The 14,393-nt window shown below is 33.4% G+C and overlaps 2 long non-coding RNA genes across 2 annotated transcripts; both read right to left on the bottom strand.

Annotated features, from left to right (window-relative positions):
- Positions 8,810 to 9,076, bottom strand: LOC110268797. The gene is made up of 2 exons (XR_002357297.1): positions 9,038 to 9,076; positions 8,810 to 8,923 (listed from the first exon to the last, which is right to left on the bottom strand). It is a non-coding gene; the product is annotated as an uncharacterized LOC110268797 (long non-coding RNA).
- LOC110268796 lies at positions 13,714 to 13,981 on the bottom strand. Its single transcript, XR_002357296.1, has 2 exons — positions 13,942 to 13,981; positions 13,714 to 13,827 (listed from the first exon to the last, which is right to left on the bottom strand). It is a non-coding gene; the product is annotated as an uncharacterized LOC110268796 (long non-coding RNA).

Here is a 14,393-nt window from a genome sequence, read left to right as displayed (position 1 = left end):
CTCCTATGGGATGATTGTATCCAAACTCTTCCTCAACTTCACTCAACAACTCTTGAAATAAATGTTGGTTCAAATATGAAATGGGGATCACAAAACTTTTTTTATTCTCTCCGACATACACTGCAAGATGGTTGGGACTTCTACGGATTTTGAAATTGCTTGCTTACCTGAAAAATGAAAACTCGTTTTTCTTGAATGTAGGGAATAGAAAGACTAACGAAAAGCTCTAGAGCTTAAATCCGCTATCTCTACACTTTTCCATGCACTTAAGTGTTAAAACAGCCTTATCTTGAAGCTGAATATAAAATATATGGAACAAAATGAAAAAGGAAAAATTAAAATTGGTATTATGGCCTACGTACCTGATTTAAACCATTTCTAGACATTCGAAAAGCCAAATTGAATCTTTCAGATTGATGGCATATGATAACAGGAAATGACTCTTTAAGCTGAATCTTTTCCTACAAATGAAAATCAAGGACACAATAATTGTATTAAGACAATGTAATGCACATAACATATTGTGTCAGAAAATTACAAATATATTATATATTATACAAAATCATAGGTATAAGATAGTCAACAGCTAAGCGTTGTTTCACTAGGTCGGGCTGGCTCTCTCTCTTAAGTATAAAAAAAAAGGACAATAGAGAAAAAAGAGAACCAAATCACTCAAGTTGTTGATATCAGAACAGATAACAAACATAAAGTGAATGCGAAGAAATACCACCTAATATGATAACACAGTTAAAAGTAAAATGAAACCAAATAATGGAAAAATTAAAAAATAAGTAGAGATGTGGACCTCTTTTGTAATACTACTCAGGCCTGTCTTTGGAAAGTATAGTCCTTGACTCCATGACTCCGAAGTTGCTACAAACAAAAAAATATTTGCAACAATAAGTATATACCTATTGCGCAACATATGTGCATTGAATGTCAAAACCTAATCCCCACTCCTAAGTCCCAATCTGTGATGGTTCTTTGTCAATAGCAAATTGGCTACAAAATTGATTAAAAAACTAGATGTGACAATGGATTGAAAGGATATGGCATAGGCTTCAATAACAAAATTATCAATTTGGATATACCAGTAAAGAAGAACAATGTTAAACAATTGCGAATACATAAAATACGGTAGACACTAAACTTGTGATCAAAATTAGCCAAGTATAGGGCAAAAAGTTACAATAATTTTGTCCATAGCATTTACATGAAAGAAATGGATGTCTATCTTAAGCGCAAACAATCTGAACAGATACACTTTTGTAATTTACCAATCATGATAATTATACAAAGGAGAGTCTATGCACATACCAATGAAGTTCAAGGTAATCCGAACTATTTCAATTGCCTTCATTGAATTGCTGATTCGTTGCCTAGAAGCAAGATATGCCAGTATGACAGAAATCAAAAACCCATTTAGGCAATCATGAACATATACTGAACTTCTCTGTCGAGCCCAAACCTAGATCATTGGAAACAAGAACTCAATTCCGTGTTCCCTATTATACATATCTTTAACATTATTAGATGTTATCATGCTATGCAAGATGCAAAAGTAATATTCAAATATCAAACCTTAAGCAAGATCAAAGCCTCCCTTATTTCCTTCCAACCAAGAAATATTTCGGTGACAAATTCTGTATCCTCTAGAAACATGTCTTCTAGAATGCTAGAATTGTACTTTGGCGAAGCCTAAAGTGTGGTCCCTTGAGAATATTAACAATCAATGATTAATAGGTTATCGAAAAGGGAAAAAGTCGTTATCTCAATGAAACAAAATGTTGATAACTAAATATCGGGGGAAGTCGAGGAACAAACCATGATTCAAATTATGAATATTATTACGCTTCATGTTCAGCTTTGATAAGCTAAATAGAGACGTAGTCGACGGAATGATTCTTATAAAAAAAACCAGGAACTTCAGCAACCCTTGCAGCTGTAATTTTTTCCCTTTTAATGTTAGCCATGCCACTATTGTTTTAACGTAAAATGTGTGCAAGAAAAAAAAGAAATTATCTGGATAAACAAGCAGCAGAAGCTTTCGGGCTTCATTCTGAAAGGTAGACCATTCAACCTTACCAATAGATGGAGAAACCTCCAAGTACTTCTTGATCAAGCAGAGATAAATGCACCTTTTGGCATGGTACCTATAATTTACGTAATCTTTCTTGTGGAAACACCACTAACATAATAATAGGAAAATAGCATGACATTAATACCATGAACATTAACATGTATATAAGTTTGGTTATCCTTTCTTTTAGTTAAAGTTTATATGAATATTAAAATAATATACCTTGGGTAACCTGATAATAAGATCAAAAAGGAAAAATTAAAATTGGTATTATGGCCTACGTACCTGATTTAAACCATTTCTAGACATTCGAAAAGCCAAATTGAATCCTCCAGATGGATGGCATATGATATCAGGAAATAACTCTTTAAGCTGAATCTTTTCCTACAAATGAAAATCAAGGACATAATAATTGTTTTAAGACAATGTAATGCACATAACATATTATGTCAGAAAATTACAAATATATTATATATTATACAAAATCATAGGTATAAGATAGTCAACAGCTAAGCGTTGTTTCACTACGTCGGGCTGGCTCTCTCTCTTAAGTATAAAAAAATCGGACAATAGAGAAAAAAGAGAACCAAATCACTCAAGTTGTTGATATCAGAACAGATAACAAACATAAAGTGAATGCGAATAAATACCACCTAATATGATAACACAGTTAAAAGTAAAATGAAAACAAATAATGGAAAAATTAAAAAACAAGTAGAGATGTGGACCTCTTTTGTAATACTACTCAAGCCTGTCTTTGGAAAGTATAGTCCTTGGCTCCATGACTCCGAAGTTGCTACAAACAAAAAAACATTTGCAACAATGAGTATATACCTGTTGCGCAACATATGTGCATTGAATGTCAAAACCTAATCCCCACTCCCAAGTCCCAATCTGTGATGGTTCTTTGTCAATAGCAAATTGGCTACAAAATTGATTAAAAAACTAGATGTGACAATGGATTGAAAGGATATGGCATAGGCTTCAATAACAAAATTATCAATTTGGATATACCAGTAAAGAAGAACAATGTTAAACAATTGCGAATACATAAAATACGGTAGACACTAAACTTGTGATCAAAATTAGCCAAGTATAGGGCAAAAAGTTACAATAATTTTGTCCATAGCATTTACATGAAAGAAATGGATGTTTATCTTAAGCGCAAACAATCTGAACAGATACACTTTTGTAATTGACCAATCATGATGATTATACAAAAGAGAGTCTATCCACATACCAATGAAGTTCAAGGTAACCCGAACTATTTCAAATGCCTTCATTGAATTGCTGATTCGTTGCCTAGAAGCAAGATATGCCAGTATGACAGAAATCAAAAACCCATTTAGACAATCATGAACATATACTGAACTTCTCTGTCGAGCCCAAACCTAGATCATTGGAAACAAGAACTCAATTCCGTGTTCGCTATTATACATATCTTTAACATTATTAGATGTTATCATGTTATGCAAGATGCAAAAGTAATATTCAAATATCAAACCTTAAGCAGAATCAAAGCCTACCTTATTTCCTTCCAACCAAGAAATATTTTGGTGACAAATTCTGTATCCTCTAGAAACATGTCTTCTAGAATGCTAGAATTGTACTTTGGCAAAGCCTAAAGTGTGGTCCCTTGAGAATATTAACAATCAATGATTAATAGGTTATCGAAAAGGGAAAAAGTCGTTATCTCAATGAAACAAAATGTTGATAATTAAATATCAGGGGAAGTCGAGGAACAAACCATGATTCAAATTATGAATATTATTACGCTTCATGTTCATCTTTGATAAGCTAAATAGAGACGTAGTCGACGGAATGATTCTTATAAAAAAAAACCAGGAACTTCAGCAACCCTTGCAGCTGCAATTTTTTCCCTTTTAATGTTAGCCATGCCACTATTGTTTTAACGTAAAATGTGTGCAAGAAAAAAAAGAAATTATCTGGATAAACAAGCAGCAGAAGCTTTCGGGCTTCATTCTGAAAGGTAGACCATTCAACCTTACCAATAGATGGAGAAGCCTCCAAGTCTTCTTGATCAAGCAGAGATAAAGGCACCTTTTGGCATGGTACCTATAATTTAAGTAATCTTTCTCGTGGAAACACCACTAACATAATAATAGGAAAATAGCATGACATTAATACCATGAACATTAACATGTATATAAGTTTGGTTATCCCTTCTTTTAGTTAAAGTTTATATGAATATTAAAATAATATACCTTGGGTAACCTGATAATTAGATCAACATTGAGCTCAGGCCTAACGAGACTCTGAATAGAATAACTGCCTCCGATTTCGATGAGCGATGGCTTCTTAAACATGAAGTCAACCTTATCCACACCAATTCCCTCACGAATTTCGGTACTACATCTGTAGTTACCTGAAAACTCATCAGCACTCAAAGAATCAGTGTTGAATGCTCCAAAACAAACAAATTATAATAACATGAGCTTGAAAGAGCACACCTTGAAGACAACGGGGATTTTGTCAATGCATGACTTTATGGCGGAGACGGTGTTATCAATGAGGCTGGAGAATTGAAAGGAATGATAATGGTGGACCTCTGTCAATAACTCGCTAACCTTCAACTCCATTAAGTCCATCATAGCATGGCTGCCTAATCCCTCCTTGTTGGCGCCGGCGGAGGAAGACGAAGGCGGACGACGGCGTGTGCAAAGGGTGTAGTGTTGGCGAGCTCGCACGACAGTTGTTTGGAATAGAGTGTGACTTGCTAGTGGCTTTAGGAAACAAAGAGCGTGGTTCTGACAGTAGAGAAGAAAGGGGTGGGTGGTCGGAGGCGGCAATGGAGGTGGATGAGGAGCTAGTGAGATTATGAGCTGCTAGAAGCAAAGGAGGGAAAGAATGTATTGTTAGGAGTGTTTTATATTAGGGTAGGGGCATTTCAAGAATCTTGTTCCTATGGGTTCGTTTCTTATGACTTCCTAACATGGTAGTAGGGTTTATGGCGGATTCACTATTTTTGAGTCAATTGGGTGTAGGGTTTCTGGGAGAACCTCTGCTGTCTAGACCATTATAGAAAAGAAGACACCAATAAACGTTAAGTTACTAGTGTTAAACTCGTGCAATGCACAGGCTTACATTTAAATTTGACATGGTAAGTCAAAAATAATATTTTATGATCATAAATTGTAATGGGTATTGAAAACTTAGAATGAGCCGTTCTGCCACCAGGTAGGAGTAATGATGCAATTCCATTGAATGTGATATTTAAAACAATCTTTCCTCTAGACCGAATAGCAGAAGAAAGTCCATTGCAAATAAATGTCTTACCACACCAACTATGCAGAAAAAGAAGTAAAAACCATCAGAGTCTGTAATATAGGAATATTAATTAAACGTTCATTGTTCATTAGAAATATAGGAATTTGTTAAATTAGGAATGTTTTTTTTAGTTTTGTCATAAATAATATCAATCCTATTATTTGCCGATAAAAATAAATAAAATTAAATAAAATTTAAAAATAATAAACTTATAAATTAATTACATTTTTTTGAAATAGTAAATTAATTCAATTTTGTTAAAACAATGTTAGAAACAGAATAAAGTATAGAGGAATATCAAATTAATTTTTTCATACTTTTGTGGTGAAGGATCTTTTGGCTCCAATGTGGTTGAATTGTGGTGAGTGATCTTTTGACTGCAAAATAGAGTTTTCATTCTCTGATGTGTTATTGTTCATATTTTGAGATTTATTAGAACATTAAATAGAAAAACCTGGCTTTTCTCACTACAAGTAACTTTATATATATAAGCTGTTGCTCAAGAATTGAAAGATGATATATATAAAAAGAAAATAATAGAGTAATTGAGTTCATTATCAATTTGTAATATTGGATCAATTTAAAATTTTGTCCTTTGAAAAAAGCTGTGTAATGATTTGTTTATAGTAGAATTGTGGGATAATGTTCATTATTCATGTGAGCCTAGAAGAATGAAATGTGTAGAAGAGTAATATGTTTGACTAATATTACTTTGCAAAATCAAATTGTAGTGATGTATGATATAGTTAGATTTTTCTATCCAACAAATTTGAAATGTAATGATATATGTGGCCATATTAAATTGAATTGTGATGAAGGATCTTAGTCCCTATGACTCGATAAAATCTGGTATGTTTATCGGATAAGATGGTATGCTTGATGCTTTTGTTGTGAAATGGTGTCATCTGCTATTTTTCCTCTAAAATATTGAAGTTTGATGATATATTTGACTATATGAAGTTGAAATGGTGAAGGATCACTTGTTTCCAAAATAGAGTTTTCTTTTCTTTGATGTGATCTGCTCATGCTTAAAATTTATTAGAACAGCCAAATCTGGTTTTTCTTATGCAAGTAAATGTGCATATATAGACTGCTAATTGTTTCGAGAACTGAAAGACGTGATAGATAAACAAAAAATAATTGAGTGATTGAATTCATTGTCAATTTGTTTATACAAAAAAATATTACACACACTTTAAATTTGTCATTCCATTTCTCTATACTAATCTATTATAACACGATGTATGCTAATCCATGTTAATTAGTCTCGTAGAGTATGAGATTTTCATCAATCTCAACTCCAGGGAGATGTGAGTTGGTGGAATACATGTTCACTGAAAGGAATTCCTATAAGATGATCATATCCAAACTCTTCCTCAACTTCACTCAACAACTCTTGGAATAAATATTGGTTCAAATATGAAATGGGGATCACAAAACATTTTCCATTCTCTCTGACATACACTGCAAGATGGTTAGGACTTCTAGGGATTTTGAAATTGCTTGCTTAGCTGAAAAAAGAAAACCTATTTTTCTTGAATGTAGGGAATAGATAGAGCAAGAAAAAGCTCTATAGCTTAAATCTGCCATCTCTACACTTTTCCATGCACTTAAGTGTCAAAGTAACCTCATCTTGAAGCTGAATATAAAATATGTAGAACAAAAGCAAACAAAATAAGGAGAACAGTAGCTACAGAAAAAGGAAAAGGAAAAATTAAAATTGGTATTACGGCCTACATACCTGATTTAAACCATTTTTAGATATTCGGAAAGCCAAATTGAATCCTCCATATGGATGGCATATGATAACAGGCAATGACTCTTTAAACTGAATCTTTTCCTGAAAATGAAAATCATGGACACAATGATTGTATTAAGATAATGTAATGCACATAACATATTGTGTAAGAAAATTGCAAATATATTATATATTATGCAAAATCATAGGTATGAGATAGTCAACAACTACGCGTTGTTTCATTAAGTCGGGCTGGCTCTCTCTCTTAAGTATGAAAAAATGGACAATGGAGAAAAAAGAGAACCAAATCACTCAAGTTGTTGATATTAGAACAGATAACAAATGGAAAGTGAATGCAAATAAATACCACATAATATGATAACACAGTTAAAAGTAAAACAAAACCAAATAATGGAAAAATTAAAAAACAAATAGAGATGTGGACCTCTTTTGTAAATACTACTCAGGCCTGTCTTTGAAAAGTATAGCCCTCGGCTCCATTACTCCAAAGTTACTACAAAAAAAGCATTTGCAACAATGAATATATACCTATTGCACAACATATGTGCATTGAATGTCAAAACCTAATCCCCACTCCCAAGTTCCAATCTGTGAGGGTTCTTTGTCAAAAAAAAATTGGCTACAAAAGAGATTAAGAAACTGGATGTGACAATGGATTGAAAGGATATGGAATAGTCTTTCATAAGAAAACTATCAAATTGGATATACCAATAAAGAGGAACAATGTTAAACAATTGCGAATACATAAAATATGGTAGACACCAAACTTGTGATCAAAATTAGCCAAGTATAGGGCAAAAAGTTACAATAATTTTGTCCATAGCATTTACATAAAATAAATGGATATCTATCTTAAGCACAAATAATCTGAATAGATACACTTTTGCAACTGACCAATCATGATGATGATACAAAGGAGAGTCTATGCACATACCAATGAGGTTCAAGGTAACCCGAACTATTTCAATTGCCTTCATTGAATTGCTGATTCGTTGCCTAGAAGCAAGATATGTCATTATGACAGAAATAAAAAACCCATTCAGGCCATCATGAACATATACTGTGCTTCTCTGTTGAGCCCAAACCTAGATCAATGTAAATAAGAACTCAATTCCGTATTCCTTATTATCTTTAACATTATTAAATGTTATCGTGTTATGCATGATGCAAAAATAATATTCAAATATCAAACCTTAAGCAGCATCAAAGCCTCCCTTATTTCTTTCTAACCGAGAAATATTTTGTTGAAAAATTCTGTATCATCTAAAATCATGTCTTCCAGAATGCTAGAATGCTACATTGGCATAGCCTGAAGTGTGGTCCCTTAAGAATATTAACAATCAATGATTAATAGGTTGTAGAAAAAGGAAGAAGTCGTTATCTCAATGAAACAAAATATATATAACTAGATATCAGGGGAAGTCGAGGAACACACCATGATTCAAATTATGAATGTTATTACTCCTCATGTTCAGCTTTGATCAGCTAAATAGAGACATAGTTGACGGAATGATTGTTACAAAAACCAGAAACTTCAGCAACCTTTTCAGCTGTAATTTTTTCCCTTTTAATGTTAGCTATGCCACTATTGTTTTAAGGTAGAATGTGTGCAAGAACAAAAAGAAATTATCTGGATAAACAAGCAGCAGAGACTTTCGGGCTTCATTATGAAAGGTAGACCATTCAACCTTACCAATAGATGGAGAAGCCTCCAAGTACTTCTTGATCAAGCAGAGATAAAGGCACCTTTTGGCATGGTACCTATAATTTAAGTAATCTTTCTCGTGGAAACACCCCTAACATAATAATAGAAAAATAGCGCGACATTAAGACCATGAACATTAACATGTATATAAGTTATGTTATCCCTTCTTTGAGTTTAAGTTTATATTAACATTCAAATAATATACCTTGGGTAACCTGATAATAAGATCAACATTGAGCTTAGGCTTAATGAGACTCTGAACAGAATAACTGCCTCTAATTTCGATGAGCGATGGCTTCTTAAACATGAAGTCAACCTTATCCGTACCAATGTCTCTCACGAATTTCGGTGCTACATCCGCAGTTACTTGAAAACTCATCAGCACTCAAAGAATCAGCGTAATGCTCCAAAAAGAACAAATTATAATAATATGAGCTTGAAAGAGCACACCTTGAAGTCAACGGGAATTTCGTCGATGCATAAATTTATGGCGGAGACGGTGTTATCAACGAGGCTGGAGAGGTGAGAGGAATGATAAAGGTGGACCTCTTTCAATAACTCGCTAACCTTTAACTCCGTTAAGTCCATCATAGCATGGCTGCCTAAACCCTCCATGTTGGCACCGGCGAAGGAAAACGAAGGCAAACAACGGCGTGTGTGAAGGGTGTAGTGTTGGCGAGCTCGCAGAACAGTTGTCTGGAATAGAGCATGACTTGCTAGTGGCTTTAGGGAATAAGGAGCGTGGTTCCGGCGGTAGAGAAGAAAGGGGTGGGTGGTCGGATGCGGCGACGAAGGAGGATGAGGAGCTGGTGAGATTCTAAGCTGCTGGAAGCAAAGGAGGGAAATAATGTGTTGCTGGCAGTGTTTGATATTAGGGTAGGGGCATTTCAGGAATTTTCTTCATATGGATTCGTTTCTTAGGACTTCCTAACAGGGTAGCAGGGTTTATGGCGGATTCACTATTTTTGGGTCAATTGGGTGTAGGGTTTATGGGAGAACCTCTGCTGTCTAAACCATTATAGAAAAGAAGACACCAATAAATTTTATGTTACTAGTGTTAAACTCGTGCAAGTACGGGCTTACATTTAAATTTTACATTATAAAATTTAAATTTCAATTGGGTGTAGGGTTTATGGGAGATCCTGAGCTGTCTAGACCATTATAGAAAAGAAGACACCAATAAATTTTAAGTCACTAGTGTTAAACTCGTACAATACACGAGCTTACATTTAAATTTTACGTAGTAAATCAAAAATAATATTTTATAATCTTAAATTGTGATAGGTACTGAAAACTTAGAATGAGCCTTTTTGCCACCAGGTAAGAGTAATAACGCAATTCCACTGAATGCGATATCTAAAACAATCTTTCCTCTAGACCGAATAGCAGAAGAAAGTCCATTCCAAATAAATGTCTTACCACACCTACTATGCCCATAAACGAAGTAAAAACTATCTGAGTCTGTAATATAGAAATACTAATTAAACATTCGTTGTTCATTAGGAATATAAGAATTTGTTAAATTAGGAATAATTTTTTTTTGTTTTGTCATAAATAGTATCAATCCTATTATTTGTCGATAAAAATAAATAAAATTAAATACAATTTAAAAATTAATAACCTTATAAATTACGTAAATTTAAACAAAATAATTAATTTTTTTCAAAATACAAAATTAATTCAATTTTGTCAAAACAACATTAGAAACAAATTAAGTATAGAGGAATGTAAAATTAAATTTTTCATTCTTTTGTGGTGAAGGATCTTTTGGCTCCAATGTGGTTGAAATGTGGTGAGTGATCTTTTGGTTGCAAAATAGAGTTTTCATTCTCTGATGTGTTATTGTTCATGTTTTGAGATTTATTAGAATATTAAACAGTGAAATCTGCCTTTTCTCACTACAAGTAACTTTGCATATATAAGCTGCTGCTCAAGAATTGAAAGATATTATATATAAACTGAAAATAATTGAGTGATTGAGTTCATTATCAATTCGTGATATTGGATCAAATTAAAATTTTGTCCTTTGAAAAAAGCTGTGTAATAATTTGTTGATAGTAGAATTGTGGGATAATATTCATTATTCATGTGAGCCTAGAAGAATGAAATGTGTAGAAGAGTAATATGTTTGACTAATATTACTTTGCAAAATCAAATTGTGGTGATGCATGATATAGCTGGATTTTTCTATCCAACAAATTTGAAATGTAATGATATATGTGGCCTTATGAAATTGAATTGTGATGAAGGATCTTAGTTTCTATGACTCGATAAAATCCGGTATATTTATCGGATAAGATGGTATGCTTGACGCTTATGTTGTGAAATGGTGTCATCTGCTAGTTTTTCCTCTAAAATATTGAAGTTTAATGGTATATTTGACTATATGAAGTTGAAATGGTGAATGATTACTTGTTTTCGAAATAGAGTTTTCTTTTCATTGATGTGATATGCTCATGCTTAAAATTTATTAGAACAGCCAAATCTAGTTTTTCTCATGCAAGTAAATGTGCATATATAGACTGCTAATTGTTTCGAGAATTGAAAGACATGATAGATAACAAAAAAATAATTGAGTGATTGAATTCATTGTCAATTTATTTATACAAAAAAATAGTACACACACTTTGAATTTGTCATTCCAATTCTCTATACTAATCTATTATAACATGATGTATGCTAATCTATCTTAATTAGTCTCGTAGAGTATGAGATTTTTATCAATCTCAACTCAAGGGAGATGTGAGTTGGTGGAATACATGTTCACTGCAAGGAATTCCTATAGGATGATCATATCCAAACTCTTCCTCAACTTCACTCAACAACTCTTGGAATAAATATTGGTTTAAATATGAAATGGGGATCACAAATCGTTTTTTGTTCTCTCTGACATACACTGCAAGATGGTTGGGACTTCTATGGATTTTGAAATTGCTTGCTTAGCTGAAAAAAGAAAACCTATTTTTCTTAAATGTAGGGGATAGAAAGAGCAAAGAAAAGCTCTATAGCTTAAATCTGCCATCTCTACACTTTTCCATGCACTTATGTGTCAAAGCAACCTCATCTTGAAGCTGAATATAAAATATGTGGAACAAAAGCAAATAAAATAAGGAGAACAGTAGCTATAGAAAAAGGAAAAGGAAAAATTAAAATTGGTATTACGGCCTACGAACCTGATTTAAACCATTTCTAGATATTCGAAAAGCCAAATTGAATCCTCCATATGGATGGCATATGATAATAGGAAATGACTCTTTAAATTGAATCTTTTCCTGAAAATGAAAATCATGGACACAATGATTGTATTAAGACAATGTAATGCACATAACATATTGTGTCAGAAAATTGCAAATATATTATATATTATGCAAAATCATAGGTATGAGATAGTCAACAACTAAGCGTTGTTTCACTAGGTCGGGCTGGCTCCCTCTCTTAAGTATGAAAAAACGGACAATGGAGAAAAAAGAGAACCAAATCACTCAAGTTGTTGATATTAGAACAAATAACAAATGGAAAGTGAATGCAAATAAATACCACATAATATGATAACACAGTTAAAAGTAAAATGAAACCAAATAATGGAAAAATTAAAAAACAAGTAGAGATTTGGACCTCTTTTGTAATACTACTCAGGCCTGTTTTTGGAAAGTATAGCCCTCGACTCAATGACTCCAAAGTTGTTACAAAAAAAAGCATTTGCAACAATGAATATATACCTATTGCACAACATATGTGCATTGAATGTCAAAACCTAATTCCCACTCCCAAGTTCCAATCTGTGATGGTTCTTTGTCAATAACAAATTGGCAACAAAATTGATTAAGAAACTAGATGTGACAATGGATTGAAAGGATATGGCACAGGCTTTCAAAAGAAAACTATCAAATTGGATATACCAATAAAGAGGAACAATGTTAAACAATTGCGAATACATAAAATACGATAGACACCAAACTTGTGATCAAAATTAGCCAAGTATAGGGCAGAAAGTTACAATAATTTTGTCCATAGCATTTACATGAAAGAAATGGATGTCTATCTTAAGCGTAAACAATCTGAACAGATACACTTTTGCGACTGACCAATCATGATGATGATACAAAGGAGATTCTATGCACATACCAATGAAGTTCAAGATAACTCGAACTATTTCAATTACCTTCATTGAATTGCTGATTCGTTGCCAAGAAGCAAGATATGCCAATATGACAGAAATCAAAAACCCATTCAGGCAATCATGAACATATACTGAGCTTCTTTGTTGAGCCCAAGCCTAGATCAATGTAAATAAGAACTCAATTCTGTGTTCCCTATTATACATATCTTTAACATTATTAAATGTTATCGTGTTATGCATGATGCAAAAATAATATTCAAATATCAAACCTTAAGCAGCCTCAAAGCCTCCCTTATTTCCTTCCAACCGAGAAATATTTTGTTGACAAATTCTGTATCCTCTAGAAACATGTCTTCCTGAATGCTAGAATGCTACTTTGGCGTAGCCTGAAGTGTGGTCCCTTGAGAATATTAACAATCAATGATTAATAGGTTGTAGAAAAAGGAAGAAGTCGTTATCTCAATGAAACAAAATATAGATAACTAGATATCGGGGGAAGTCGAGGAACACACCATGATTCAAATTATGAATGTTATTACGCATCATGTTCAGCTTTGATAAGCTAAATAGAGATGTAGTTGACGGAATGATCGTTACAAAAAAACCAGGAACTACAGCAACCTTTGCAGTTGTAATTTTTTTCCTTTTAATGTTAGCCATGCCACTATTGTTTTAAGGTAGAATGTCTGCAAGAACAAAAAGAAATTATCTGGATAAACAAGCAGCAAAGACTTTCGGGCTTCATTCTGAAAGGTAGACCATTCAACCTTACCAATAGATGGAGAAGCCTCCAAGTACTTCTTGATCAAGCAGAGATAAAGGCACCTTTTGGCATGGTACCTATAATTTAAGTAATCTTTCTCGTGGAAACACCCCTAACATAATAATAGAAAAATAGCGCGACATTAAGACCATGAACATTAACATGTATATAAGTTATGTTATCCCTTCTTTGAGTTTAAGTTTATATTAACATTCAAATAATATACCTTGGGTAACCTGATAATAAGATCAACATTGAGCTCAGGCTTAATGAGACTTTGAACAGAATAACTGCCTCTGATTTCGATGAGCGATGGCTTCTTAAACATGAAGTCAACCTTATCCGTACCAATGTCCCTCACGAATTTCGGTGCTACATCCGTAGTTACCTGAAAACTTATCAGCACTCAAAGAATTAGCGTTGAATGCTCCAAAAAGAACAAATTATAATAATATGATCTTGAAAGAGCACACCTTGAAGTCAACGGGGATTTCGTCGATGCATGAATTTATGGCGGAGACGGTGTTATCAACGAGGCTGGAGAGGTGAGAGGAATGATAAAGGTGGACCTCTTTCAATAACTCGCTAACCTTTAACTTCGTTAAGTCCATCATAGCATGGTTGCCTAAACCCTCCATGTTGGCACCGACGGAGGAAAATAAAGGCGAACAACGGCGT

Source organism: Arachis ipaensis, chromosome B02 (assembly GCF_000816755.2).
Source record: "Arachis ipaensis cultivar K30076 chromosome B02, Araip1.1, whole genome shotgun sequence".
Classification (NCBI taxonomy): Eukaryota; Viridiplantae; Streptophyta; class Magnoliopsida; order Fabales; family Fabaceae; genus Arachis; species Arachis ipaensis.
Note: the sequence above shows the minus strand (reverse complement) of the source record. Positions and strands in the feature narration are given on the sequence as shown.